Source organism: Coregonus lavaretus (genome assembly GCF_964263955.1).
Source record: "Coregonus lavaretus genome assembly, chromosome: 15".
NCBI classification, from domain to species: Eukaryota; Metazoa; Chordata; class Actinopteri; order Salmoniformes; family Salmonidae; genus Coregonus; species Coregonus lavaretus.
Genome location: NC_140002.1, coordinates 5,719,064 through 5,726,534, shown reverse-complemented (window position 1 = coordinate 5,726,534; position 7,471 = coordinate 5,719,064). Strand labels below are relative to the sequence as shown.

Here is a 7,471-nt window from a genome sequence, read left to right as displayed (position 1 = left end):
CTGTTGAGATTTTGTCTAGGGCTATATTTTGTTCAGACCTGATTTTAATAGTATATATGAGGACTTTTTCGGGTTCATGTGACATATAAGGCCCATAGCAACAGCAGCCCATAGATACACACTGATTTTCAGGTTTATGTGACTTATGAAGAACCTGTAAATAGGGTCTGTATTTGAACGTGGTTCCGGTTACATGTTGAAATGTCTGCATAAGAATCATAGGTGTACAATACTTAACTAAAGCTTTAAAAAATATATTATAATAATCATGCTCACCAGATAGGTAACCTTCAACAGAAATGCCTATCCATGTTCACATAGCTCATAAATATAATATATTCTCAGTCTACTGTTTAAGTCGTATTATTGTTATTTATAACAATACATTTGCAGTCAATATTCATGTAAAAAAAGAGGGAACACTTTATGCCTTACTTTTATTGAGTGCCAGCGAAAATATGCAAATTAACAAATCAATTGAACACCCAGAATAGACCACCTACACTTTGCCTCCTTCCCTGCTATGCACAAGGCAGTAGAAATGGCATGTTTGAAATGAATGAGAAACTCTCTATTAAAGCATCCAGCTTCTATGAAACATGACAGTGTACATTCAGCTAACCTGTCTAAATAACATAGGGATTTACATCATAGTTACATAGTGCAAGTTACCATACACAAGGCCTGTTACAAGCACCCATTGAAATGGTAATAGTTTAACAGTAATTTAAACACCTTGCCACATTCAACAACTTGTGGTTAAGAACAAAGTGCTTCTGAAAACTTAGGAACAATAACAATCCCTTTAAGTACTGTTTATCTCTTTTCCCTGTCAATGAGAGCAGAGTATTAACATATATCATCAACTGTTATCCCAAAAAAATGTGACCATAAGTAGCAAACATATGCTCATTAATAGCCCTCAATTATACATAAACATACAAACATGTGGGATCTACAGTCGAGCCTATGTGGCATGTTTGTACAAGAACCAACAATATAAATCATTTAAGGAAAATAAAATAATATGAACATGAAACCCACAGATATTAACACTATCTGAGGAGAAGCTGATTGAAATTGGAATTGAATGGTACCTGAGCTACAGTTGGCATGCTCTAGTTCTATCTATTCATCTTCCTTTTTAATGCTACATTTCTGTTGTGGATGTAGTATTTGATAGCAACCCAGTCTCTGTCTTTCAGAGCTACTGGCTCTGCTTGGAGGCAGGAGTCACAGTCCTTTTTACCTGGTATTCTGCAGCTTGTTATGAAATTAAGCAAATGCCGCTCAACAGCTTTCACTTCATCACCTGTCCACTTGCTTCTCACCTTCACAGCTTTCATAAATGGAAACAAAATACAACTGATTAACAATGAGCTCTGCTAAAGTGACAAATGGAGGATATGATACAAAGGATTCTAGTTAGTAGTTATATGATGTTATCAATACATGTGAATACAAAATGCTTACTAACCTTGCTTTCCTTTGGAGCACTTTGAGGATGCTTGGGATGTGACTATTTTACCATGTCTTGGTTGTGTGTTGCTCATGTGTACGTTATCCAAGGTGGTTGACTCAGGAGTGCCCTTCATGTTGTCCAGGGTGGTTGACTCAGAAGTGCCCTCCATGTTGTCCAGGGTGGTTGACTCAGAAGTGCCCTCCATGTTGTCCAGGGTGGTTGACTCAGAAGTGCCCTCCATGTTGTCCAGGGTGGTTGACTCTGGTGTTTGCCTCAGAAGTGTCTGGTCCCTAGAAGTCTCTGTTGTTGAGCCTTTGCAAAGTAATAATGAATGTGATTATGTTCTATGAGCTTCATGACAATACGTTTGCTTGCTTGTATTATTCACTGTAAACAACCTCAATGTCAGGCAATATGCAATTCTACATTAGATATTAACTGATATTTGAGATATAAACATAAACTGATTGCAAATCCATAAATGTGGAATTACTTATCACCACCAATGTGATTGTTAAAAAACAGATAGAGGATCATTTCGATAATCCCCACAGAAATGTGCATTTATGTGACATAACTTAAAGATATTACCACATATATACAAGCCAGGATACCTTTGCATTGATGTAGGTCAGCAATGGTTTCTTCACTGGAATCATCATCACTCATTTCTACTTCATATGGTTGGGTAAAAAACATTTACGGCCAATTATTTAAATTAAGGACTAACAACACTTATAATAGTTATATTTGAAGTGGCTAAAAACTATATTTCAAACAAAATTTTACCTTCAGGATTGACCTCAATGTCATCCAGCCCTTTCCCCTGCAGGTAAGGCAGTCTTCCTTTTTCGATTGCTATCAACAGTTTGCTGACTTTTGCGAGCTGCAGGGTACTCTCTGGAAGCCGATAGAATTCTCTATGGACACGGATGTCATGTCCTAGAAAGGTGGCAAGTTGATCCATTTCATTTTCTTTGAGGTTTAGTAGTGTGGACAAAGTGGCGACTTGTTTCCGCAATCTTGTTGAGGTGAGTGCCTCTGGGTTCTTTGCACCACATTGTTTGAATACTTGCGAAAGCAGTCAGAGCCTCTGTAATGGGAAAGGACACCTGGCCGTGTAAACATGTACACATTTTCTTTGTGGACTTGACACTCTTTTCTGCTTATCATGAGGAGGTCCATAGCAGTGATCATGTCAGGGGTTAGAAGCACTGGAACCTTTCTTGACCTTTTACCTCGAATCTCAACTCTCTCAAAGTGCTCTGCAAGCTTCCTCTCGAAGTCAGTAAGGCCCCTCACAATGTCTGGATTCAGCTCCGTAAGATCCCTGGATGTGAAAGACTGAAGCTCCATTTTTGAAACTTCCCCTTCCCTCCTTCTGTTAAATAGTACTACCTGCATCAAAGTCACTTTAGGAAGATTTCCAAAGCTTTTGCTGTTGGGTTCTTCCTCAAGGTCCTTCATACACTTAGCACGCTCAGTAGCAAGAAACGTGTGCAGCACCGACACATCCTCTGTAAAGGGTCAAACCTGTGGTTTATTCCATTTGGCTTGTTGAAGCGTACCCAATGCGGCAGCTGAAATGGACTCTGTCCACTTTTTCTGATGTAAAGTGGCAAATTGCTTTGCAGACTCTGCAACAGCAGGGCGATGTGCAGTGATGGCATTGCATTGAATAATGCCTGCAACTTTGGCTAAACTGTGTCCCAATTTCAAAGCCAATGATGGGATTTTATACGAGTTGCTTTCAACATCATAACCAGCAACATATCTTACTGCCTGTATCACATGGGGAAAGTTACAGGGCATAACAAGGACTTCGGTGCTCTTCAAAGGTGTTATAGCCCTTGCCGTTATCAATAGTCTTGCCATCGCTCTAATTTTTTGGCGTATGTAGTCATTCCTTCTCTCATATGGTTTCCTGGAATTCAACAGTGACTCGCCGATACAAAGGAATTCAGTTTCACTCCTTACAACCGAGGAAACGTCATCCTGGTTCATTTCACAAGCAATCTTCCAAACAGTTTCCTTAACTGAGTCAGGTCTTGGTAAGTGCAGTTGAATCCGTTTTCGCCCAACTTGAGGCTCTCCCTCAACAGACTTCTTTTGGCAGTTTCTCACATGTCTCCATAGGGAATTTCTTGCATACAGTCCTTCGCAAAATTTGCAGTCACGGTAGTCATCAGATGGTTTTGCATTACTAGGTCTTTTACAGGCAACCATCTCTCCAGTGCCACAGCTTGCCACTTCAGTATTATGGTCAAAGTTTCATCTCTTCTTAAGGGAGCGTAACAACTCTCTTCTTTTGCGGGATCCTTTATTAAAACTGAAAGCCATTGCAACATCAGGCTTTTCACTGTGGATGGATTCGAGGTGTCTTGCCAATTTATAAATGGCCTTTTTACAATAAAGACAAAATTGCTTCTTGTTGTACTTGCTTCCTTTTGCTGTTATTGACAAAGGTGTGACATTTATGGAGCTTTTCTGGTGTGATGTGTTCTCTGATGAATTGGCACTGCAGCTTATTACTGAAGTACAAGGATTGCTGCGCATCTTTGAATAACTTAATGTTCTTGGCTTCTCTGAACTGGTGGTACTATCCCCACTGTGTGCTGTAACATTCCCTAATGGTTTGTTCTCTGACAATTTGTGGTGGAGATTCTTTTCTGTGGTTTTATATTCCTTACTACAAGAACTTGTAGTACTTATAATAGAAGCATCCGAGGAATTGCCACATGAGTCTGGAAGATAGTCTGCAGCATCCGAAGATTCATCAAGGTCTGAAAAAAAAGAAAAAAAAGCATCTAATTCTGTCAATAACTTTATACATGTATTAATACCTAGGGTATCATACTCCCTACAGTACCATCACATTGTGCATAACACCTACATACTCACAGAAAAATTTATTCTAGTAAACTGATTGAAAGACCTCTGTCTCTCAGCTATCTCTTCTCATAACGATCCTCACAACGATCATGACGGCGCCTCAGATTTTGCAGATGGCCTTTTTTTCTAAGCTGTACAAATTTCTACAATGTTTCCTCACATCAAAAATACCACAATGTGTTAACAAAGAACATGAACTATTTTATCTAATGACAAGAATGCAGCTTTCTTACCTGCTTTGCAATAGGACACTGGAAGGGTACAATTCCACTGGACTTGCTTGCCTTGAATGAAATTATGAAGAATAAATATTTGTTTTTAATAACACAGTACCGTAACAGTAAATTAGGATATTATACATTATACTGTATGTGAAAATAATTTGGGTTAAGAAATTGACAATACTGTTTTATAGATGACCTATAAATGAAAAAATGAATATGTGGATCTGGGGTTTTCAAGCAAGACTCTATAGAAATGGTTAAAACTGTACAATATCTGCTAACCAACAATATGAGGACTGTGTAACACACACACTCTACTCTGGTTGGGTCATACCATATCGGGACGTCATCTGAAACACATTTACGCCTTGAACAGACTAAGTACAAAATGAGGAGATGACGACTGAACACATCTAGAGTCAAGGTTCCTGACTTTGAGTTATCCTTTTGATGTCAAAGAAAGCTCACAACCTTAAAAGTAATGTAAATGGGTCAACTGCAATATAAATTAAATCACGCAAATTTATAAGAACTATGTTAAATGGGCAAAAACATTGCCCCAAAAATACAAAAACATAGGCATTAGAGAGAATAAAGATTAATTTTATGTTTTGAGGGGTGGTTAGTTCTGACAAATGGTCGGGCTAATTTTGTTTATGCTATGATATCGAAACAAGTGATGGGAATTTTGATATTGTGAACATTTTACACAAAAGGTTGGTTGTAATACAGTAAAAAGCCATGTAATTTATACATTGGAATGAACTGAGACAACAATTTAATTTAAATAGAAAAGATCTACAATAAATGTGTAATAACCTGTTGGAAGGATGAAGTGGATCTCTGTCTCACTTCTGGGTCTGCTGAAGGTTCAGCTGGGATCTTGTCACTTGGTGTCTGCAACGAAATACAACAATAACATGTCAGAAATATAGTGTTTTATAATATAGATCATATCTATTTAGTAAACTAATGATCATACTCAGTTCAGTCACAATATATTCCTACCACCTGTCTATCATAATCCCCTTTGGGGTGAGACTCATTGCTGAGGTCAAGGGCTGCATTGACCACAGATGTTAGGAAAGATAATTCATATATGGATCTGGGCTTTTTATGCAAGACTCTATAAAAATGGTTAAAACTGTACAATATCTGCTGACCAACAATATGAGGACCGTGTAACACACACACACTCTACTCTGGTTGGGTCATACCATATCGGGACGTAATCTGAAACACATTTACGTCTTGAACATCCTAATTACCAAATGAGGACTTGACGACTGAACACATCTGGAGTCAAGGTTCCTGACTTTGAGTTATCCTTTTGTTGTCAAAGAAAGCTCACAACCTTAAAAGTAATGTAAATGGATCAACTGCCATATAAATTAAATCACGCAAATTGACAAGAAATATGTTAAATGGGCAAAAACATTGCCCAAAAAATACAAAAAACATAGGCATTAGAGAGAATAAAGATTAATTTAATGTTTTGAGGGGCGGTTAGTTATGTCAAATGGTCGGGCTAATTTTGTTTATGCTATGATATCGAAACAAGTTATGGGAATGTTGATATTGTGAACATTTTACACAAAAGGTTGGTTGTAATATAGTAAAAAGCCATGTAATTTATATATTGGAATGAACTGAGACAACAATTTAATTTAAATAGAAAAGATCTACAGTAAATGTGTAATAACCTGTTGGAAGGATGAAGTGGATCTCTGTCTCACTTCTGGGTCTGCTGAAGGTTGAGCTGGGATCTTGTCAGTTGGTGTCTGCAACGAAATACAACAATAACATGTCAGAAATATTGTGTTTTATAATATAGATCATATCTATATAGTAAACTAATGATCATACTCAGTTCAGTCACAATATATTCCTACCACCTGTCAATCATAATCGCCTTTGGGGTGAAACTCACTGCTGAGGTCAAGGGCTGCATTGACCACAGATGTTAGGAAAGATAATTCATATGTGGATCTGGGCTTTTTATGCAAGACACTATAGAAATGGTTAAAACTGTACAATATCTGCTAACCAACAATATGAGGACTGTGTAACACACACACTCTACTCTGGTTGGGTCATACCATATCGGGACGTAATCTGAAACACATTTACGTCTAGAACAGCCTTAGTACCAAATGAGGACTTGACGACTGAACACATCTATAGTCAAGGTTCCTGACTTTGAGTTATCCTTTTGTTGTCAAAGAAAGCTCACAACCTTAAAAGTAATGTAAATGGATCAACTGCCATATAAATTAAATCACGCAAATTGATAAGAAATATGTTAAATGGGCAAAAACATTGCCCCAAAAATACAAAAACTTAGGCATTAGAGAGAATAAAGATTAATTTTATGTTTTGAGGGGCGGTTAGTTCTGTCAAATGGTTGGGCTAATTTTGTTTACGCTATGATATCGTAACAAGTTATGGGAATGTTGATTTTGTGAACATTTTACACAAAAGGTTGGTTGTAATACAGTAAAAAGCCATTTAATTCATATTTTGGAATGAACTGAGACAACAATTTAATTTAAATAGAAAAGATCTACAGTAAATGTGTAATAACCTGTTGGAAGGATGAAGTGGATCTCTGTCTCACTTCTGGGTCTGCTGAAGGTTGAGCTGGGATCTTGTCACTTGGTGTCTGCAACGAAATACAACAATATCATGTCAGAAATATTGTGTTTTATAATATAGATCATATCTATTTCGTAAACTAATGATCATACTCAGTTCAGTCACAATATATTCCTACCACCTGTCAATCATAATCGCCTTTGGGGTGAGACTCATTGCTGAGGTCAAGGGCTGCATTGACCACAAATGTTAGGAAAGATAATTCATATGTGGATCTGGGCTTTTTATGCAAGACTCT

General features: G+C 37.5%; 1 long non-coding RNA gene across 2 annotated transcripts; it reads right to left on the bottom strand.

The window, feature by feature from the left end:
• Window positions 1-418: 418 nt before the first annotated feature.
• LOC311142478 lies at window positions 419-4,258 on the bottom strand. 2 transcript variants are annotated; one of them, XR_014614321.1, is made up of 4 exons: window positions 2,252-4,258; window positions 2,077-2,136; window positions 1,478-1,774; window positions 419-1,339 (listed from the first exon to the last, which is right to left on the bottom strand). It is a non-coding gene; the product is annotated as an uncharacterized lncRNA (long non-coding RNA). The 2 variants fall into 2 exon arrangements; XR_014614322.1 differs by having other exon boundaries at window positions 2,077-2,133.
• Between the last annotated feature and the right edge of the window lie 3,213 nt (window positions 4,259-7,471).